Below are 23,317 nucleotides of genomic sequence, written 5' to 3'. Positions count from 1 at the left end.
CTATGGCTAGGTTACATCTCCAGTCTGAAGTAGTTCAGCCCAGCCACAAATGAATTACCTCAGTTTTGGTCAGGGTTTTGGAAGTGAGACAACTCTGTTTAACAGAGTGTAGTGAAGGCACACTGGTTTTCCTGGGGTAATTAAAATGCGCAATCGCTTTTCTCAAACCTGTCCACCCCCACCAAACCCTCTTCTGTATTTTGAGGCATGCAGACATCTGCTTGGGTGAACCCACACAAATTGGAAGGATGCCTTGGACTGCATCGCTACACCTGCTGTTTCGGAAGCTATGGACATGTTTTGGTTTTTCTTCCTTTGGTGCTTCATGCTGTTTTAATATCTCCTCTACCTAGAAAGTGGCAAGGCCTCATTGTTGATGGTACATGGGGAAATTCCCATAACAAAGTTGTCAAATGGCAAGACTATATATATTTAAATGTGCAGATTAGCATTTCCAGTTAGTCCAGTTTATAGGGGTGGGAGAAACTGTGGAACATGCTTTCTGGGGTTGTCATTATCCTTCTAATACGGCTACTGCTTTTATTCTCAGACTCTTCAGATGCCTCAAGACTTTGGGGGAAGTGCACTGAGCCAAGGAGACTTTCTATTTAAAGAATCAGACCTTAAATTAAAATGGAATTGGAGAATTAGCAACGCACAACTGCCCTCTCCTCTCTCTCTCTCTCTGTGTGTCTCTGTCCAGCGTTAAGACTCGGACATCTCTTAGAACAGGGGGGGAAGACCATGTCTTTTTTCTGCTTCCTTCACTATCAACTGTCATATGTCTCTGAGAGCAAGCGTTGAGTTGTTTTTCTTTTAAAGCCTGGAGAAAATCAGAGAGCTTTTGAAATTGCACTGGTCACTTCGAAGAGAGTGGGAGAAATTGGAAGATCTGTAGGAGTAAAAAAGAAAAAGGAAAAAAAATCAATTTTAAAAAGCAAGATAAATTATTTAGAATTAACTTATAGCTGTAAATATATTGTACTTCTAAACTATGCAGGGATAGAATTAAATTATTTCATTATTTTGCCGAACTTCATAACCCAAGATGTGTGAATTTTAGCCTTTTTCCCCTCTCTCCCTCTCTCTCTCTCTCTGTTTGACCCCGTGAAAACTTTCCTACATAAAGCAACCTTGTCTGATGACACACAAGTTTTGTATTTTTTAATAGCTTGGTTTTACTGGAGAAATCGTTCCCCCTTTTTTTGTATAAGAGAATCACTAAAATTGCTAGGGAAGTTTTTTCTACACACAATTTTCGGCCCAGTTTTGGATTTGTGGTCTAAATCCGTGACCTTTCAACAGAGGGCTTGATGCTCATAGAGCGAGGAGAGATATTCGTCCCTTTACTTCGTTGAGGTTGCTTGTGCTTTTCGCGTGGAACTTCTTATTTTTATGTTTTGCAGTCCCTGTATTCTCTGCCTTTTAATCAGTGTTCATTCTGGTACATGGACGTTCTTCGTGGAAACCTCCTCCTGGCCACCCCCCACCCCCAAGATGATTTCCATCTTGCAGTGCTATAAAGTTGTAAGCAAAGCTGCCTCCTTTTCTTGGCAAACAGCGACTGCTGATTTCATTCCAGGAACCTGGTGTCTGTCAGCAAAGTGGGTCGCCCCCGATACACATCCTCCATTCATACTGGTGGGGCTTTGGTAGCCCAAGGAAGGGAAGTCTAAGGCATAGCAGCCTTGTTTGCTGGCTTTTGCCCTTTATCGGTTTCTGTAAGAGAACAGGGTCTTTTTGTCAGAAGAGGTTTTGCTACAGTCTCTGTTTGCTTGAGCAAGTTAAAAGAAGGGACTGGTACTATTCCTTTTACTTGACCGGACAGTATAGTCTATTTTCCATTGGATTTTTAAAAAATAGTAACTCATTTCCCTTAGTGATGCCCATCCTGTTTTTTGTTTTGTTTTGTGTTTTTAGAAGCAGATACTGTGCTTTTAACATGACAACATGCAGCTGAGTAAAGGTTAATGCTCACAGTTCTGACGAATCTAGTTGTGTGCTCCTCCTGTCTCTGTGCTGGATCCTCCATTGTCATCTAAGGAGGAAGGTTAGCCTGCATTCATTCCTCTTGTGTGGAACTAAATAGGTGCTCTTGACCAAGGCAAGTGTGTCCTGTTAAGAGAAGACTTAGTTATGCTGAGTTACCACTGACCACACCAGCTGGATTCCTCTCTGTTTTGCTCTTCCTTTCATCCATTGGCATTTTCTATACAGAGCATTCAGAATTCCTTCTGGAAATTCACTTGTTCAAAATAGAATACCAGGTACCAAATGATAGGTTAGGTGTAACTGGTAAAATATCCTTTTAACTCATCCTGCTCTTTTGGAGCCGACAAACTGGATATTCATTTAAGATAAGCCACTGAGTTTGCCTTTTAATCAGTCTTGATACCTGCCATAAGTTTGCCCACACTGAAGGACGGATTCGCTCAGTGTGTACTTAAAGCCACAAGAAGACCGCCCTGCCCCATGTTGTTTCATGATGGAAGACCTGGGCCACATTTTTGTCTAAAACCTCAGTCCTGTTAACTAACCTGCAGTGATCCCTTGAGCTCCAAACGTGTTTGGAGGGTCACCCCATTCAGCATGAAGTTGCCGACGTCTCGGAAAACGGCATTGGCAATCCCAGTGCCTACCTGTCCACAAACCTTTTGATTTCTTAAGTAGATAGATAGCCATGGATGTTATGAGCGATGTGCAATAAAAAAGCATAGATCCTGAGAGATACTTGCAAAGGCTGTGTTTGTTAATTTAGAATTATACAATTGTACATCTATAAATAAAGATTTATAACATGGAAACTGCCTGCCTGCATTTATGTCATGCAAGGGTCAAAGCAAAGAGGAGTCGTCCACTCAAAAAGGGGATGCAACGCTACCACTGCCCCACTGCGCACTCCTGGGCCAAGTGCCCTTACAATGAACTATGCTGAGCTGATACTTGTTTTTAGTGCTGAACACATACTTCTGCCCTTCAAGACTGGCAAAACCCAGTTGTTAGCAGCAGAAGGGATTAAGTGTCCTGCTGGTACAAACAACATAAGCCAGAGAGTTTTCTAGTTCTGTATGTGAAAAGCTGCTGTAGGCTGAGCATTTTTGTCAGGCTATCTAACGAAGAACACATTTTCAGCCGCAGCAACTTTCAGCCTGTGCTGTTGCCTGATATTCTGTCATACTCTAGCAAGACCAAGAACCAAAACTCCGGCCTAAGCACTGGCTAGTTGACATTTTTGGCTAAAGCTTGCAGGAAGACAAAACCCCAAAGTGGAGCCTTGTTTACTTTTGTATAAGTGAATGCCTAGCGTTTCAGCTGCCTTTAATACTGTATTTCTATAATGTTGTAACTGACCCCGGGTGAAAGGTGGGTAAGAAATATTATGAAGAGCAATAATTTGCTATTCTGGGAGGGATAACTGCATTTGATGACAGTGTTGTAAAGGGTCTGGAACCTGCCCACTTTCCCCGAAGCTGGGTGGATTGGCTTTGACCAACACAGGCCCTGCTGTGGCAGAGGTCCAGCATGTACTTAACACACACAGCACATTGTATGGTATGGGATACCATAAAGAAGGCTCTCAACCACTGAAGAGAAGGGTGGTGATGTTTGGGGACTCCCTACTGAGATACGGAGGGCGCTGTGGGGCCACACAGTCTGTTAACTTCTGACGCATGCTGCTGCATATTTGTCCGGGGCGCAGCTCATGCTAAACCTTTGAGAGGACAGCTTTGACCCAAAGTTAGCGATCATATTCAAAGGGAATGTCCACACAGTGATAAGTAGCACCTGTGGGAAAGGAAGTCGTCTGGGGTGGAATCTGAAAATTATTTGGAAAAATATGCTTGAAGGAGGATACCCCAAGTTTGGCAGGCCTTTTCTCGCAAAACACAAGCCCATGCAAATTTACTTGTTTCAGCAGTGCCTGATTTAGGGCAGTGCGGGTCGTCCCGTCCCATCCCCCCCCCACGGGGCGCAGAGCCCAGGGGTATTAGTAAAAACAATGCCTATATTTATATGGGTACCTGCAGAAAAGCTCCATAAAAAGCACTGTACCAAAAAGAATTATTGTGAAAATAAGAAATTGGGGGTGGGTGGGATTTTTGCCCTTGTGCAGGGTGCCATATTGCCAAAATCTGCCCCTGGTGTGAGCATCTCCTTCTGAAACTGCCTCTCCTGGGTGATTTACAGATTTCCCTTGGTCTGCAACTTCCATCTGTAATATGTAGCTGATAGACAGCTGGAAGTAAAATATATTGGCCTTTACCTGGCGCTGAGAACATCATGTGCTGTTTACTCACCTCCTTCAAGCCATTAATAAAGATGTTTAAGTACAAGCGATGGGATGCTGAGAAAGAGTGAGAGTGTCTATTCCCCAGCTGCCTGGAGCTGAAGCTGCAGGCTGTTGCACCAAGCTGTTGCTGAAAAACAGGAGAAGCAGATGGAATGTAAACAGAGTGGGTGTCCTTGGCAGCAATCCATTCAATTAAGGGATGGAAAATTAGAATCGAAAACAGCAATTCTACCTACAGTTGTTACAAGGGTGGCTGGTATTAAGTTCTCCCTTCTCCCCAAAAAGGAAAGTCGTTCAGATTATCCTTTTTCGCACCAGTTTTGCTGACAGGGGAGTATGCTTTCAAACTGATAAAGTTGCCACTTTCTTTGCTGGCAGGGATGCTGTGCCTTTAACTGGCATATGCCAGGTAGAAATTCATCAGGTTATGATCCACATTAAGGTGTGCAGGGAGTGGGTGGCAAGCTCCCTTGTTTAATTTTCTTCCTACGATGCCCCTCAGCCTTCTACTGTGCACAATATTAATGATTTGTAGAAGAGACTTTACGACCTGAAAATAGAGTCAATGCACATATTTTTGCAACCCAAGAAAATCATGCACAGACGCGCAACAACAGCAGCAGCACAGGAGCCTTGCTAGAAAAGAGAGAGGAAAATGGAACAAGGCAGCCACACTTATTGTTTTATGCAGAGCATTTTTAAAAAGTAAAAACTAGCCAGTGTGTTATCGTCTTAGCATAACCTGCCTCACAGAGTTCTTGTGAGGATAAAATGGGGAGGACAACTCTGTATGTCACCTTGAGCTTCTTCAATGAAAGGTGGGATATGAAAGCAATATAAAATTTAATAATAAATAATGTCTGATTCTCTTGAGAGTCCCATGGACTGCAAGAAGATCAAACCTATCCATTCTGAAGGAAATCAGCCCTGAGTGCTCACTGGAAGGACAGATCCTGAAGCTGAGGCTCCAATACTTTGGCCACCTCATGAGAACAGAAGACTCCCTGGATAAGACCCTAGTGTTGGGAAAGATGGAGGGCACAAGGAGAAGGGGACGACAGAGGACAAGATGGTTGGACAGTGTTCTCGAAGCTACCAGCATGAGTTTGACCAAACTGCGGGAGGCAGTGGAAGACAGGAGTGCCTTACGTGCTCTGGTCCATGGGGTCACGAAGAGTCGGACACGACTAAACGACTAAAGAACAACAACAATGTCTGATTAAAGTCTTGGGAACCCATTTTAAAGGAAGACGAGTACAAATAAAGTGGTTTGCCCCCATTTTAACCAACACTGGCTCACAGCCTTCTTTTGAAAAATCCTCACCACCTCCTATGCGAGTTCAGTAAAAAAAAAATAACAAGCAAGGTCCAAGTCAATAGATATTTTAACAACTCGTTTCAGAGCCTCAGGACTACCTCTGCTGCCCTGTCACCCTCCTGCTTTTTATGGATGGTTCTGGGACAGGGCAAGTCCTCTTGTGGCCATCCCCAAAAGAAAACTTTCTGAGGGCCTGGCACCACAATTTTAATTTGTGACAAGGAGTGCCATTTGGATTTCCACCCGACGTCTTTTCGTGTGGGGTTATTACGGCCAGTCACTCATCACCAGGCCCTTCAGATCTTTACTGAATGTGCGACAGAGTGTGACAGCTGACACTCATCAGGAAATTGCCTTAGGACCCCGTCCCTCGCTTTGCCTGGGCCTGGATGGGTGGAGGAGAAGCAGACTTCTAGCCTGCCTTTGTTAAGAGAGGAAATATAGCTGCCTTGAAGTAAGATGCAACTTCCTTGTTGGCTGAAACTCAGCGGGAGATGTATTAAGATAGGAGCAGAGAGGAAGAAAGCAGGCGAGGCCTGGGGTAGAAAGCTCCATGAAATAATCTAAACCTGACCTGGTGTGGAGAAAGGCCACAGCACAGGCATAATCTGGCTATGATTAAAATCCGACATAGAATATAATTGGCTAGTGGTGATAAGGGGAGCGGGGACCCACAACAAATTGTTGCAGCGTATCTCCAGCCCCAAACAGGAGTGCTGCTATTCAGCCTAGAACAAGAGTCGTGTCTGAGGTGCTCTTACTGGTCACCTTCCCCCCCCCTCCCCAAATGTTTAGCACAGTATTATATGGTGCTAAAGGGATGCGGGTGGCACTGTGGTCTAAACCACTGAGCCTAGGGCTTGCCGATCAGAAGGTTGGTGGTTCGAATCCCCATGATGGGGTGAGCTCCCGTTGCTCGGTAACTGCTCCTGCCAACCTAGCAGTTCGAAAGCATCTCAAAGTGCAAGTAGATAAATAGGTACTGCTCTGGCGGGAAAGTAAACGGTGTTTCTGTGTGCTGCTCTTGTTCGCCAGAAGCGGCTTAGTCATGCTGGCCACATGACCCGGAAGCTGTACGCCGGCTCCCTCGGCCAATAAAGTGAGATGAGTGCCACAACCCCAGAGTCGGTCACAACTGGACCTAATGGTCAGGGGTCCCTTTACTTTAACTATATGGTGCTAAAGGGCCTAGGATTGCCAAAACGTTTTATTGCATTATAGCAGGGATGGAACTATAGGAGGAGAGCTGAGCATGAGACCTACCTAGTGAAAGCAACAAAGAATCATAGAATTTTAGAGTTGGAAGGGGCTCCACGGGTCATCTAGTCCAACCCCTTGCAATGCAGGAATCAATCCAGCTTGGTGTGACTGGGTAGCAATGTTGCCATTTCTGCCCATGCACACTCGGTTAAAGGAGAGTGTCTGCCTTAGCATTCAGGGTAAACTCAGAAGTTCCCTCTCTAGACCACGAGATGTTTGGGCTACTTACATGCCATCCATTTAAAGCACACCCCGACACACCAAAGAATGCTGGGAACTGTAGTTTTCTGGGTGTACTGGGAATTGTAGCTCGAGGGATAGCAATGAGAAAAGAACCCTGTACCTCCTGCCCCGAAACAGCTCATATTTTCCCCACAGCCAAAACTATGGTTTATTATGACGACTGAACCGCAAACCATAGTTTGTGTTCAGACTAGAGAATGAGACAAGGGCCAAGAGGACTACATCCGCCTGTGAGGGTGCTCCTGTTGGCTAAATAATGGTTTGGTCACTGGCAGGATGATGTCCTTGTAATGTTTGTGGTATTTTGTGCATTGTGACTTGCCATTATTTTTATTGATTGTAGTTTAACAATTGTTTATTGTTATAAGTGTAAACGGTTTAATTATTATATGCTGATATTTAATTTTACTGCTTACTATTATATTATAATGGCAAAAAGGTAAAAGGTAAAGGTAAAGTCAAAGGCGACTATGGGGTGCAGCACTCATCTCACTTTCAGGCCGAGGGAGCCAGCATTTGTCCACAGACAGCTTTCTGGGTTATGTGGCCAGCTTGACTAAACCACTTCTGGCGCAATGGAACACCGTAACAGAAACACGGAAACACTGTTTACCTTCCCGCCTCAGCAGTACCTATTTATCTACTTGCACTGGTGTGCTTTCAAACTGCTAGGTTGGCAGGAGCTGGGACACAGCAATGGAAGCTCACCCTGTCGTGCGGATAAGAATCACCGACCTTCTGATCAGCAAGCCCAAGAGGCTCAGTGGTTTAGACCACAGCACCAACCACGTCCTTCTCATTATAATGGATTGTTGTTTCAATATAAGTGGTTTATTTTAAAGTTAATGTGATTTTTTTTGTATTGGATCAGTTTGTTATTGTTAATGTTTGACATTTTATTATGTTTTTATATGTGTTGGAAGCCGCCCAGAGTGGCTGGGGCAACCCAGCCAGATGGGCAAGGCATAAATAAAATTATGATGATGATTATTCTGTCAACATCTACATTGTGGAATCCTTCCAATGGAATGTCCAACTGGCTGGATATTTGGGTTTTCCAAAGGCATTTTCCTGGTGTAGTAGACCCCTGACATTCGATCTGCTGTTTAAAGCGTCGTATTCAGTTTTTGACTCTTCTGTGTGTTTTTAATACGGTTAACATGCTTATTTATAGCACCTTGACCACTTTGAAGTGGAACGGTGACTTTAGAAAACACTCTCCAAACTTCCTTAAGCAACACTGCTGCCCAGAAAAAAAGAAATCCGCCTATAGCCAATGTATTGATTCCTGTGTGTTGAGTGTGCAAACACCAAGAAAAGCAGAGAGAGAAGGAAACGTCATCCAGACTGGGGTAAATTGATAGCCCGTGTTCTCCTGGTGCCAAGTTCCCTTCTGTTGATATGAACCACATGTAAGGCCTTGCGGAGTTAACTCTGCCCTTCCCGCACGGAGCCAGCTTCTTGGAGAGCTGGAGGCAGCTCGGAGAGCAGCTGCGAGGAGCCCCCTCTCCCTCCAGGCAGGAATTTGTTTGGCAGCCCTTTGCTTTTCTCACTGGAGAGGAGCTGAATCTGCTGACTGTGTGCAGTTTTCCTCTCCCCCCCCCCCAAAGCCACCCTGAGCTGTTGCTGCAGCTGCAGTTTAGCTTGTGCTGCTGGGTTTTCCTAAGCCATTTCCTACAACCCCCTCCGCCCCGCCCCCAACATTTCTTATCTTCGCCATGTGGGACATGAGCTACGTGCCCTCTCTGAAATCCTGAAGGGGTCTCTTCAACCCCCCTCCTTCCACAGCTGTTCTTCCCACCACAAACTCCATGCCTCTAAGGTCCCAGAGAGAAGGCATAACAGCTCCAGCCGCTGTTGCAGATGCCTGCCCAGGGACCTCTGCTCAGCAAAGCCCTGATGCATCAGTTTTGCATTTTATTTTAGCATGTGGAAAATCCACTCTGCCTTGACCTGAACCATCTGGGCTTTTTGCGTCCTTTTCCTTTTCCTGGTGTGTCCCTGTCCCCTGTCTCTGTCCGTGTGTGTGTGTTTGCCAAACAAAATGTGGTGATTTGATTACGTTCTGCTTTAAGTGATAGAGTGTCTTAAGAGGCTTATGTTGTTTTAAAACCCCTTAAGATAAATGAAACTGCTAGTCATAATGTTACAGAGCTGAACAAAGCATAAATATCAGTTGTAGGTAGTAGTAGTAGTAATAATAATAATAATTGTTGAATTAATTTCTATCCTGTCCTCCCCCTCCCCCAAACTGGGAATGACAATTTATTCTGGAATTCTACTTTTAAGGTGTGACAATACAAAGAAAATCCAGGAGATGCGAGAGAGTTGCAAAATGAGTTTCCATGGATGTTTTCATTTAAAATAACGACGGGATGATGTCAGAATCAGTGAAGTGATGGGGTTGTCATCAAACAGGAGTGTTGTCACCCACTTACTTACCTACCCACCCAGGTAGAAACTCAACTGGTGCTGCTTCTTCAAGGACTCAGATGCTGCAATGTCAGAGAAGCTGCAATGCATGCATTTCTTCCTGTTGTGCAGCTGTCAAAAGACACAGGGAAGCTGCAATCAAAAGTGTTGATTGTTTTTCTGGAAGAACACTCCATCTGTCCCCTCCTGTTTCCCCAAATATATTTTTTTCCCCGAGCACACAGCCAAACCACATTCCCTTTCTTGCCATCTGGCCTACACAGACGGGACTATGCTCATGTCACCCCACCCAGTAAAATTCCAAAAAAATTTCTTCCTTTTTTTCTTATTTCATATGAACCCTAGTTAGAATTTTCAGGTGCCCAAATCAACAAAAGTCTAAAGTGAGACAATAATAAGCTACACCTTGGAGAAGTTGTACTGACCGACATAGAATAAAGTGGGGAAAGAAGAAAAATATAGTATGGAACATGGGACAGTGATGTTGTAAAACAAAACACAATCCATTGAGAAACAGAGATAAGATTGTCGTCACAACCTGTGATCCACAGTCCGCTAACCACGTCTGCTAAGGTACTTGGCACCCTCAGGCAGGTTTACTGATTAAGGTAGCAAGATTTATTTGTTGCAGCACAATATCTCCTTTTATCACTCATGTAAACAAGCAGTCCTCTAGTTGCTGTCCTCCACCAGCTCAGAATTGGAATTATGCTCTGATGCACCCTTTATAAATATATTTTAGGTATGACTTCTTTCCCTTAGGAATGCGTGATTTCTGGGATCTCCTGATTTCTGGCAAATGTTCTAAGTTATTTATGAGCTACGTTTCACTTTCCGAAAACAATAAAACAACTAATCCCAGACAAGTTTACTGAGCCCCTAGCTTGGCCCAGCATGTGTGGCCGATGGGCTCATTTTTTTTTAATATTTTTTTTTTGATGCCTGCTAGTGGTGCAAGCAAGCCTTTCTGGCAAGCAACTTATCCTCTTCTGCCTGTTCACTATGTCCCTTATTTTCTTCGGAGCTGACCTCCCATGTCCCCCACACATGCACGTTCAGTGATCCGACCATGTCCCGAAATGGATCTGAACAAACTCCCTGACACATTTCCCAGTTCGCTGGCATGCAGTGCGCCACTCGGAAGGCTTGTGGCTGCACATCTCCTCACTAGATCAGGAGTGGCAGATGAGCTAAAAGCGATACTCATATTGCCTCATTGAGGAGCCACAGGCCAAAAGGCAAACAGCATAGCCCACACTGACCTCTCATCAAGCTATGGCCCTTAAGCCTAGGGGTCACCAATCTTTTGAGGTCCATGAGCACATTTGCAAATTGCTGTGGGTACCACACAAACCCCACAACCAAGCACAGATGACAGCCTATTACAGGGGTCAGCAAACTTTTTCAGCAGAGGGCCGGTACACTGTCCCTCAGACCTTGTGGGGGGCCCAACTATGGGGGGGGAATTGAACAAATTGCTATGCCCCACAAATAACCCAGAGAATCATTTTAAATAAATGGAGACATTCTACTCATGTAAAAACACGCTGATTCCCGGATCGTCCATGGGCCAGATTTAGAAGGTGATTGGGCCGGATCCTGCCCCCGGACCTTAGTTCGCCTACCCATGGCCTATTATATGGGCTTTGAAGCCTTATTTCAGCAGGCGGAAGGGACCCAGAGGGTGCCAGGGAAGACCTCTGCAGGCACCAACAGGCGCCAGGATGGCAACCCCTCCAGTAAGCCTACAGCTCGGGTCTATGTTGTATTTTTAGTCCTAAGCATTTGCCCGTTGTGAGGTTCTCCCATACGGCATATTGGCAGGATCTCCCAAGGACATGCTCAACAGGGAGCTGGCTTCAGGCACCAAGCCCGTAGGCAGACCAACTCTGCATTACAAAGTTGTCTGCAAGTGTCACATGACGGCTGGCAGCATCAATGCCGCCATGTGGGAATTCCTTGCAGGCGACTGCAGTGCCTGGAGACAGACAGGTTGTGCATCCATAGCAGTGGCCAGAGGAGGAAGGATTGCTGGGAGGAGCACAGAGAAAAGAAACGCCATGGTGCATCTGCAGCAGAACAACTGGAGACCTTCATGTGCCCCAGCTGCAACAAAACATGTCTCTCCCATATCGGTCTCTACAGCCACAGCAAGCGCTGCAACCTCCCACTCTTCCATTTTCTCCCAAGACAAATGGATGCCAATGAACCCTGTTGCCATACAACACAGCAGCTGTCAGGCTCCAGGCATTACCTGGTACAGCAAATGTCCCACAGCAGGAAGGAGGAATTGAGCAGAAGTACCTTTTCACTAATTGACGGCATCTTGGGGTCCAAGCCATTGCCTGTAGTATGACCAGCAAGGCTTTTCCATGCTGAGGAAACCTCGTGAGATTTCAGAGCTCTATTAGAATGCCACATTTCAGGGGTAGTCCCTGTTGCTTGAGACCTGTCAATTTACACTTCTGTTCTTCTATGCATAGCTTCTAAAATTGCTGCTGCAATTCTGATTCTCCCCCCCTCCCCCGGTAAGTCTTATTGATCTCTGATTACATAGGGCTGGCCATGCATCCTGATTTTCCAGGCCATGTCCTGGAATTTGCCTCCGAAAATGGCATCCTGGATTATTTTTGGAAATACAGGCAAACGTCCTGGAAAACTGGCAATGGGAGTTAAATTGTGCTAAAAATGCCTTTAAAAACCTCCAAAACTCTTGTAGCTTTTACAAAAAAAAAGAGCTCTGTTGGAGATATGGCAACCCTAGGTATTTAGGAACATGAAAAATGACCGTTTGTTTTTTTATTTAAAAAATACATTTTAAGTTCTATGCATCTAGGTAAAGGTAAAGGGACCCCTGACCATTATATCCAGTCGTGGCCGACTCTGGGGTTGCGGGGCTCATCTCGCTTTACTGGCTGAGGGAGCCAGCGTACAGCTTCCGGGTCATGTGACCAGCATGACTAAGCCGCTTCTGGCGAACCAGAGCAGCGGACGGAAAATGCAATTTACCTTCCCGCCGGAGCGGTACCTATTTATCTACTTGCACTTTGACTTGCTTTCAAACTGCTAGGTTGGCAGGAGCAGGGACTGAGCAACGGGAGCTCACCCCGTCGTAGGGATTCGAACCTTCTGATTGGCAAGTCCTAGGCTCTGTGGTTTAACCCACAGCGCCATCCGCGGCATCTAGGGTGGCCTTTAAGTCTGCTCCTGAACTTTCATCGCCATTCCATCAGATGTATAGATGACACCTCTGATTATAGAATCAAATTTAAGAGTGCATTTTATGAAATCCACAAGCTCCAACCCCTGACTCCCACCAAATTTTAGGCAAACCATGCTGCTGCCCCACTCCAGACCTTTCTAATCACAAAATATAAGGGGGCTCTTTCTCCCTCGACTCTTTGCAACCAGATTTAAGCTTTGAATAAAACAGTACACAATGCTCACAGACTTGGCTTTGGTTAGAGCATGGTGGTTACAGCATGGTGCTGATAACACTAAGGTTGCAGGTTCGATCCCATATGGGATAACTGCATATTCCTGCATATTCCAAGTCTACAATTCTATGGTTCTCAGATTCTATGATTCTCATTGTCTGCAGAACAAAGAGCCCCATGAAAACACAGAAGTGGGCATTCCTACCATAAAAGATCAACACCCAACCCTGTTGCCTGCAACTCTCCGCACTCTCAATTTCTCCATCTCTCCTCTTAAAAGTGGTACCACTACGATGAGTTAATTACAACCTCAGGGTTATTGCTACAGGTGCTGGAGAGGCAGGAAAACAACCAGTGGAGGTTAACATTGCAACTGACGTAGCGTGTTGCGCAACCCACATTTTAAATGTCCCGGAACTGAGGGTGGCTGTAAACCATTGTTATCTAGCACTGAATGACCTATCAGACAGAACCTCATACTTCCCATCTGCAGAACAGGTTCGCCAGAGCAGCTTTTTGTAACTCTGACATCTCTGCTAACAAGGAAAAGGCATGAGAAGTTTGGCTTAATGGAAGGTTGCGTAGGGAACAAAACCTTAGTGAGGAATACCTGCTATTATTTTTGCTCACTGTATATAATTAGCAGCCAGATTGCCATCTGTCTGTGGCTGTCTGGCCAGCCACCAATCAAATTTTTCCGGTAGAATTTGTAGCATGGAATTGGAATAATGGGTAAAATTTTTGACCAATTGATTTTCTGTCTGAATAGCTTCCACTCCCAAACAACGACCCCTTCAAAACAGGACGCAGTTCTAGCAATAACCATTCATATCAGGGATAGATAAGAAGCAACCAGTGATCTAAAAGCTGGATGTCATCCACCAAGCCGGGTGGGGGAGATGTCAACACCCCACAGAAAAGTGCAATTCAGGTGTTTCCTGAGTTCCCACACTATTTCATCGGAGAATCACATGGCCATTCTTAATCACTGTATTTAAAAAGGGGAAATTATTTAATATGCATGTGAAAATGGCCTATAAAAAAAGCAAAGTGTGGATTTAACAGTACTTCCTTTTATGTTTTTGGTGCAGTGAACAGGATCGTTTAATTGATAGGACTGTTTCCTTAACACGGGACAAGCCTTCTGTCCGAGTGGTGCTGCGGGTGATTGCAACAGATAGGAACTGTGAAGAAATAATTTGCCTGTGTCAGCACTGGGTGGTGTCAGGGAGCTGAAAGAATGAATCCCAGCAGGATCGGGACCAGCAATGGATGGGTTTCTCGGGGCAGATCTATAGGAGGGTCAATCAGAAGGCAAAGTCTACTGCTTCCAAGCCAAGAAGTCCACCCAAAGTAGGATGGAGCAAGGATGGAACAAGGAATGGTTAGGGAAGCTGGCAAACTGATAGGAAGAAAGGGAGGGAGAGAACAGGAACAAGCAAGTTGACAGGCAGCCCCCCAGAGCAAGATCAGGGAGACTAGAGTCTGGCTCACGCCCACACAAATAACTAGTTGCACCTGGAAGCATTTAAAGACATTCTAGGTCAGTAGGAACCAACGTGCTTCCTAAGTGGGGAGCACAATGCCGCTTTCTCTTCTGCAACCTGAAATGGCCCATCACAAAGAGACAGCAGCCTTTAAGTCTGCTCCTGAACTTTCATCACCATCCCATCAGATGTATGGGTGACACCTCTGATTATGGAGTCAAATTTAAGAGCGGATTTTAGGAAATCCACAAGCTCCAACCCCTGACTCCCACCAAACCATGCTGCCGCCCCACTCCAGACCTTTCTAATCACAAAATATAAGGGGGCTCTTTCTCCCTTGACTCTTTGCGACCAGATTTAAGCTTCGAATAGAACAGTACGCAATGCTGACAGACTCGGCGTAACTATGAAGCCACGCTGCACCGGGTATGATAAACGGAAGCTTTACTAGTAATCATTCTGAACTTCATTGCTATCAAAAGCTACATCTAAAAATCAATGTGTATTTTAAGAGAACGTCCTGTGCGCTGGCATAAGCCGCGGATCTATATTGGGATCTGTTTAAATAAAGCGTTCCAATGCATCTCCACAGCTTGTTTGCCTTTCACATGCATGTGTAAGTGAGTGAGTGTGCACATCAGGATTTTAAGTAACCCCTCACTCGAGCTGACACACACCACATGACTGTGAAGCCATGGATTCACATGTGGCACTACCCTGTGGGCTAAAATCCCATGCATGTTTCCTCAGACCTGAGTCTCTCAATTACCTGGGCTTGCTCCCAGGTAATTAACTGTGCATTGCCTGGGAGCCTTATAGACAGCAAGGCTGGGGTACTTGTTGGAAAGCCTGTCAGCCTGAGCACCTGAGACAGTGCTTCGAGTGCTCCCACTACGAGTGCTTCCAGACGGAGACTTAATTTTGTAAAGGGTTGTTCAGGTGTGGGGCCCAGCCAGGTGAGGGGTGAAGGCCTGCCCTGTCCATCTAGCAGCAGCACCGGTTAGGTGTTTCTATGACAACGCAGCCAACTCCTTAGTCATGTGAAAAGGGTGCTTAGGAGGCTTGCTAGGCCCGTTAGCTTAACAATGAGACTGGTTTGATCGCCTCAGCAGTTCCTTCTACTACAGAATCCCATCTTACTGCTATAAAATCGCAGATGGCATCCAATCCAAAAGAAAATGGGCTGTTTCATGTGTGACAAAATTCCCATACAGAAAACAAGCTCAGGGCTGGCAGATTGCAGACTCAAAATTTCTCTCTTGGCACAACGTACACACACACACACACACACACACACACACACACACTCAATGTACTTTTAAATCCCCACTTGAATCGATAAACAAGGAATCAGTGGCTTCTCCCTCTCATTCCTCCCCTCCTCCTTCTGCCCCTCTCCCTCCTGGTGCAGAAGGTAGGTTGAACAGCAGGCGGGGAACGGTGGCAGATGAAATGACCTGGAGAAAAAAAGAGGTGGAAGGAGCAATTACCACAGCTGCAACTCCTGAGTCAGCAGGGAATTGAAAGGAACCAGTGGAGTCTTTTGAGTTGCCATCTGGCCACCCTACCCAGTCATGGATAATTGTGCACATAATGTGCTGCAAATTCTATGCATTTAGGGTCCATCCATATAGAATCCACCTTAAGATTTCTCTCCACAACCTATTTTCTTCCCCATTGCCTTGATCTAGCTTGGAAGTGTGGAATTTGGGGAAGATTGCAAGAAGGAGGGATGAGGAAAAGAGGTTAATTGTTTCTCTGTTCTGCCTGCAGGGATGCCCAGATTCAAGATCAATTGTGGTGACCCTGTGGCACCCCCTTTCCTCTCCCATGACAAAGATGTTGTTGTTTAGTTCTTTTGTCATGTCCAACTCTTTGTGACCCTATGGACCAGAGCACGCCAGGCACTTCTGTCTTCCACTGCCTCCCGCAGTTTGGTCAAACTCATGCTGGTAGCTTCAAGAACACTGTCCATCCATCTCGTCCTCTGTCGTCCCCTTCTCCTTGTGCCCTCCATCTTTCCCAACATCAGGGTCTTTTCCAGGGAGTCTTCTCATGAGGTGGCCAAAGTACTGGAGTCTCAGCTTCAGGATCTGTCCTTCCAGTGAGCACTCAGGGCGGATTTCCTTAAGAATGGATAGGATTGATCTTCTTGCAGTCCATGGGACTCTCAAGAGTCTCCTCCAGCACCATAATTCAAAAGCATCAATTCTTCGGCGATCAGCCTGAAGTAAATAATTAAGAACTTTCAACTCTTTTTTGGTCTGGATTGCCTATTGTTGTATTACCGGTATTTCAGACCAACTTTTACAATGGAAGCACAAGCTATAAATCTTTTAAATAATAACACAGGAGTTGAATCCCATCAGTGTCATTTGGGCATGCATCTGGAATCTTAGGACCACCGCAAACGTCAAGTAATTCCTAACCTGAAAAGCTATTCCATATAGGATGAAATGTGCATGTGCAAATGTCACGCAATCCCAGCGAATCGAAGAATTGTAGAGCTGGAAGAGATCCTGAGGGTTCATCTAGTTCAAGCCCAACCCTCTTGAATGCAGGAATCTCAACATTCTCCCATCCAATTTGAAACCCTACCAGACCCTGCTGAGCTTTGCAAATGTTCTTGCAGTTTTATTGCTGCACCACTAGGGGAGTCAGGACGTCATTTGCTCAGGCGGCAGAACATCTGCCTTGCATGCAGAAAGCCCAAGTTCAATCCTACGTGTGGATTCAGCTGGATGCCCAATCGGCAAGCGCTTTCCATGCAGGCGCTTTCCCATGTTTGAAAGTGAACTTCTGGCTCTTTGCTTTCCCACAGAGAGCTGGGAATGTGGGCCACCTCCCTGATCTTGCAGGAAGCCATTAAGTGGCAAACGTTCCAATCGCCGTCCCCAGCAGCTCAGCCAAAGGTCGTTCTGCTGGCACTGCGATTGTATTACATGCCCTAGGTCTTCTTATTATCCAGATTCTGAGAATCACAAACGGGGCTGTGAAATCATTCGGGGAACTCTTGGCATTCTCGATGGTATGTTTCCATTTACTAGGGAAGGCTGTTCCAGAAAGAAAACAACAACAACAACTAGGCGTTGGTGGAAATATCAGGAGGCTGACCACAGGGTCTTTCTAGGAAATTCTCAGCTCACCACTTTGCAAAATACAAATGATTTATGCCTTGCCTTGGATCCCCAATATATCTTGACAGGAGGGGTGGAGGCGGCCAAAACATTGCAATCAAAAGGAAAACTGATGGCCAGGCTCCATGCTAACTTGAGAAATCTGTCAATGGCCTCTGTGGGGGGGGGGAGGTTTCTCCATGTAGCCTGGCCGGTTCTGTGGTTCTTCTGACCCAGTTCAGATAACTTTCATGCATCGCTTCTGATGCATGCAGTGGGTGAATGCTGAAACTCTTGATCGTCCCTCATTACTAGGGCAGCTCATGAAATTTGAGCACCGAGAAGCTAAATCCAGCTTCCTCCCTATGAGAGGGGCAATATGTAGAATTGCCCTTGGACTGAAAGTGAAGTATGATAGGAATTTGGGGGTGGAGAGGGGAGATGTTGATTTTGGACTGTGGGCCAAAGGCCACCCTTTATATTTCTAAGAACTGTATTTTCCAATGAGAAGAGAAAGGATGTGTTAGGCTTGGAAAGAGGCAAAGGATGTAACTGGATATTAGTCTCCCCCCCCCCCCTAGCATTTTCCAGCTTTCCTCCAAACTACATTAGTATTCTTAAGATTCGGTCCATGTGATGCATTGAAGATTGGGGTGGCGATCTCATTTATCCCGTGGTGCCATTTTGAGGGTTTACTATTGTGCCAAGCGAATTCATTTACTAAGGAGCACAGTGGGGCATTGCACCTATATAATCTGAATGGATGAATCTGCCTTATACAGAGTCAGACATATGGTGTGTATCCAAAACACGCTTGTCTCCTCAAACCGGCACAGTTCGCCAAGGTCTCTGGGCCAAATGAGACGTGATCCCTATTCAAGCGATTAGCAGCTATGTGAATATGTGTACTTTTTAAAACGAGGCCCTGGGCTCCCAATCTTGTACCATTTGCCCCCTGCTGTGATCCTACTCAGTATTTGGGGGGGGGGCATCCTATGTCTGCTTTTTGCACCAGGAAAAAAGTTCTCCCAGAGGAGCTTTCCTTCTTTGCAAAGGCAAGCAAAGCTTCTGAGTCTTCCATCCACCCATAGTTTTAAGCTGGCTTGGAAGAAATGCAGCATTTAATTAACTAAACTTTCTAAGCCCAGAGGGCTTCTTCCAAGAAGGAATTCCATAAACGTGGTGTTCCATAAATGTGGCTGCACCACAGAAAAAAGGGCTATGCATCATCACCAGACTAGTAGCGGATCTATCAAAGGCATGCCAAGCAAACTTCCTTAATATTTATTACTCATTATATAATTAAGAGATAGGACTGCTCCACAAATTATGCTTCGTCGTATCAGAAAACACTGCAGTGATGGAGAAGGCATGTAGATTATGAGGGGCATCAACAGTTGCAATTCATTGACTGGGAAGTTGTGGTGGTTGATTGTAACTTCTCAGTGTGGGCGCATGCAATGAATCGCACATGTGTGCAGTCACCACCAGCAGTGATTTGCATGTGAACTGAATGTTATGTCCAGAAATGCTTTGGGGGGGGTGCCACATGAAATAGCCTTCCTCTAACAGGACCCAGTAATGTCATCTGCAACAACGTTCACAAAACCCTCTTCCAAAGTGATTTATGCCATCATCCGCCAAAGATGCTCTTCTGCCTTCTACAAAGCATAGGCAGGGGAGTTCCATGCAAAAGAATACATCTGACGTCAGAAACAGCAATATTCATAAACCAGTGAGTGGACATTTTAACCTCCTAGGATGTCCTGTAACTGACCGCTCAGTAACAAAATAACTTCAAAGGGAAAATACAAGGGAAACAGCTGAAGTTTAATGCCACGACTCTACACATGTGATGGCTTACCCAGGATATCTTATGACTGTTGCTTGGGCAAGGTTTCCTGTCCCATTAGAGGTGATGACTCTATTATCGCTTTAACAATCACCTGCTGCTGTAAAAGGTTAAAGGCATGCCTATTTAGCATATAATTAAGCTCTAATTATCAGAGATTTTTGCGTATCATTGCCATTTAACTTCCACCTTCCAATTTCCTCCTCGTAGACCTGCCTATTAAGATTTCACTTCATGCATCAGACAGTGCGGATATGAAAGCTTATTCTCCAATCAATGTATTAATCTTTAAGCTGCCGCAAGATTCTCTGGTTGCGAGGCTGCCCTGTGAAAAAATTTACTCCCTGATAGCTCACAAATCAAACAAGGGTGGTGCACAACATTATCAAACAATTTACAAAGCATAATAATAAAAATAAAAGAATCACAGAGAAGAATCATAATAACAGTCCCCACCCTATTTAAAGCCCATAGATTGTTTTATGGCCAAAGGCCACAGGTAAAGAGAAATATTTTCCCCTTGAATCTAAAGACATGTAATGATTGCATCAAGTGAGCCAGCATTCCACGAACAGGGAGCAACCACAGAAAAGTCCCGTTCTCATGTTCCCGCCCTCCAAACCTCCTTGGGAGTGGGGACACAGAGAAGGGCTTCGGATGACAAGCACAGAGTCTGGGCTGGTTTGTATGGGAAAAGAGAATCCTTAAGATAGTGAGGTGACCCTGAGCCACGTAAGGCTTTACAGGTCATCAGCAGCACTCTGATTTGGGCCTGGAAACTAATCGGCAGCCAGTGCAGTCGGGCCAAGATTGGTATTATATTCTCCACTCATCTTGGCCTTGTGAACAACCTGGCCGTTCAATTTTGCACCGGATGAAGTTTCTCAGCCATCTTCCAAGGCAGCCCCACATCTAACACATTGCAGTAATCTAACCTAGAGGTTACCAGAGCATAGGCCACAGAAGTTAGGCTACCCCTGTCCAGATAGGAGTGCATCTGGGCCACCGACTGAAGCTGACAGAAGGCATTCCATGCCACCGAGGCCACCTGGGCCTCAAGTGACAGCAATGGATCTGGGAGCATCCACAAGCTACGCACTTGCTCCTTAAGAGGGAGTGTAACCCCTTTAAAAGCAGACAGTCTCCCTCCTGAGAGTCGCCCACTAACAGTGCCTCAGTCTTAATTTGGATTGAGCTGCAGTTTGTTGGCTCTCATCCAGTTCATTACTGAGGCAAGACAACGGTCCACCAGCAATCCACTGCCACACCTTTAGCAGAGCTGTGTGTCATCAGTATATTGCTGACATGTCCTGCCATATTTCCTGAATATGTCCTACCATTGTTATAAATCTTGACTGTTATTTATGTAGAAATTACAGAAAGTTGATTCAGGCATTGCACAGATATAACTGCTCTCCCCTATACTGGAAAATTGTATTGTGGCAGCTGAATGTATGAACATCCACTAAAGAGCATTTCATTTGAGGCAATGCTTAAGTTCTTTGTGTGATTTTAAATTCACTGATGTAAAACACCATGATGCTGCAGTGTGATTGGCTGTGACCCAGGGTCTGATGACTGTTGTCCGCATGTATGAATTGATTCCAATAATAATTTAAAAAATTATACCCATGGCATTACACGTAGGATGTTCATTAACACAAACACACCATCAAGTAATGGTCATGCATGTGTCATAATAGTCACACGTATGTGCAATCATCAGGACAGATCCTGAAGCTGAGGCTCAAATACTTAGAATCATAGAATCATAGAGTTGGAAGAGACCACAAGGGCCATTGAGTCCAACCCCCTGCCAAGCAGGAAACACCATCAGAGCACTCCTGACATATGGTTGTCAAGCCTCTGCTTAAAGACCTCCAAAGAAGGAGACTCCACCACACTCCTTGGCAGCAAATTCCACTGTCGAACAGCTCTTACTGTCAGGAAGTTCTTCCTAATGTTTAGGTGGAATCTTCTTTCTTGTAGTTTGGATCCATTGCTCCGTGTCCGCTTCTCTGGAGCAGCAGAAAACAACCTTTCTCCCTCCTCTATGTGACTCTTTTATATATTTGAACATGGCTATCATATCACCCCTTAACCTCCTCTTCTCCAGGCTAAACATGCCCAGCTCCCTTAGCCATTCCTCATAAGGCATCGTTTCCAGGCCTTTGACCATTTTGGTTGCCCTCCTCTGGACACGTTCCAGTTTGTCAGTGTCCTTCTTGAACTGTGGTGCCCAGAACTGGACACAGTACTCCAGGTGAGGTCTGACCAGAGCAGAATACAGTGGCACTATTACTTCCCTTGATCTAGATGCTATACTCCTATTGATGCAGCCCAGAATTGCATTGGCTTTTTTAGCTGCCGTGTCACACTGTTGGCTCATGTCAAGTTTGTGGTCAACCAAGACTCCTAGATCCTTTTCACATGTACTGTTCTCAAGCCAGGTGTCACCCATCTTGTATTTGTGCCTCTCATTTTTTTTGCCCAAGTGCAATACTTTACATTTCTCCCTGTTAAAATTCATCTTGTTTGTTTTGGCCCAGTTCTCTAATCTGTCAAGGTCGTTTTGAAGTGTGATCCTGTCCTCTGGGGTGTTAGCCACCCCTCCCAGTTTGGGGTCATCTGCAAATTTGATCAGGATGCCTTTTGGCCACCTCATGAGAAGAGAAGACTCTCTGGAAAAAACCTCTGATGTTGGGTAAGATGGAGGGCACAAGGAGAAGGGGACGACAGAGGACAAGATGGTTGGACAGTGTTACAGAAGCAACCAACATGAATTTGACGAAACTCTGGGAGGCAGTGGAAGGCGGAGTGCCTGGTGTGCTCTGGCCCATGGGGTCACGAAGAGTCGGACATGACTAATCGACTGAACAACAACATGTGCAATCATCACACACAATGATCTAGATCCCAGTTGCATAAACCAATTGTTTTCTGCTGCCCTGGAGGCTTCAAGTTACAAGAATGCCAACTAAACCTCAGGAATAACTTCCTGGTGGCAAAAGTTGTTCAGCAGTGGAATGGTCTCCTTTGGAAAGTGGGTTTTTTAAAGCAAAGGTTGGAGGGACATCTGCCATGGATGCTTTAGCTGAGATACCTGCATTGCAGGGGATCGGAATAATGACCCCTGAGGTACCTTCCAACTCTCAGATGAGAGTCGGATCAATAGACAAACAGGAGCTGCATGAGCTCAGTTTGGGCTACCTCCCCAACACCTGGGCTTGTGCTTCTCTTCTCCATTTCTGTTCTTGGTCCCTGCATTTCTTTCTCTGCTGCTGTTTCCCTCTGGGCTCCGCTTCTCTCCTTGCTAATCTTCATTGCTGCATGTGCTGCTGCTGCTGCTGTTGTTTTTGTTTTGTGCCTCTCTCTGGCGAGGACACATTAGCTCACTCTTTTCTCAGAAAGCTGTGGGAACAGCCCCACCCTTGTTCCCTGCTCCGCGCATGTGTCCCCAGTCGAGAAATAAACAAGCCCTTGTTATAAATGGGCAGCCGGCTCAGCTGCCATTGTCGTCACGCTGCCTCTGTGCCATGCAAGCGCTGCCGGGAGGGGAACACTCTGTCTATAAAGTGCCGCGGGAACAAATTCCATTTGGAGCAGCGGTTGCGTTGGGGCCTGCAGGGAGCAGGTCAGGAGACGGCTTCAGGCCTGCCGCCTGCGCATTCCTGGTGTTCCCTTTGCACGCTGTTGCCCGGGAAACGGCACAAAGCTCCGCTGATAAAGCCAAATGTGAAAGGCAGTCCTGCTGAAGCAGTTTCCAGTGTGGGAGCCAGGAGAGACAAATTCAGTGATAGGAGGAGCGGAGCAGGCAGTTATGGATGCTACTTGTGGATAGCTCAGCTGGCTAGAGCGTGGTGCTGATAACCCCAAGGTC

General features: G+C 45.7%; 1 protein-coding gene and 2 long non-coding RNA genes across 6 annotated transcripts in view; 1 reads left to right on the top strand and 2 right to left on the bottom strand.

Annotated features, from left to right (window-relative positions):
* DNAJB12 (DnaJ heat shock protein family (Hsp40) member B12) overlaps positions 1-2,804 on the top strand; it is a 29,682-nt gene extending 26,878 nt beyond the window's left edge. For all 4 annotated transcript variants that reach the window (XM_053388543.1, XM_053388545.1, XM_053388544.1 and 1 more), the window contains one exon: positions 551-2,804. The gene's annotated coding sequence lies outside the window, so the exon portion shown is untranslated. The remainder of the gene's footprint in view (positions 1-550) is intronic.
* On the bottom strand, positions 789-5,033 carry LOC128413971 (uncharacterized). Its single transcript, XR_008330557.1, has 3 exons — positions 4,528-5,033; positions 4,299-4,418; positions 789-892 (listed from the first exon to the last, which is right to left on the bottom strand). It is a non-coding gene; the product is annotated as an uncharacterized LOC128413971 (long non-coding RNA).
* A 4,530-nt stretch (positions 5,034-9,563) lies between these two features.
* LOC128413972 (uncharacterized) overlaps positions 9,564-23,317 on the bottom strand; it is a 28,332-nt gene continuing 14,578 nt past the window's right edge. Inside the window, exon 3 of the long non-coding RNA XR_008330558.1 lies at positions 9,564-9,656. This is a non-coding gene — a long non-coding RNA (uncharacterized LOC128413972). The remainder of the gene's footprint in view (positions 9,657-23,317) is intronic.

The sequence above is a fragment of the Podarcis raffonei genome, chromosome 5 (assembly GCF_027172205.1).
Source record: "Podarcis raffonei isolate rPodRaf1 chromosome 5, rPodRaf1.pri, whole genome shotgun sequence".
Taxonomy (NCBI): domain Eukaryota; kingdom Metazoa; phylum Chordata; class Lepidosauria; order Squamata; family Lacertidae; genus Podarcis; species Podarcis raffonei.
Note: the sequence above shows the minus strand (reverse complement) of the source record. Positions and strands in the feature narration are given on the sequence as shown.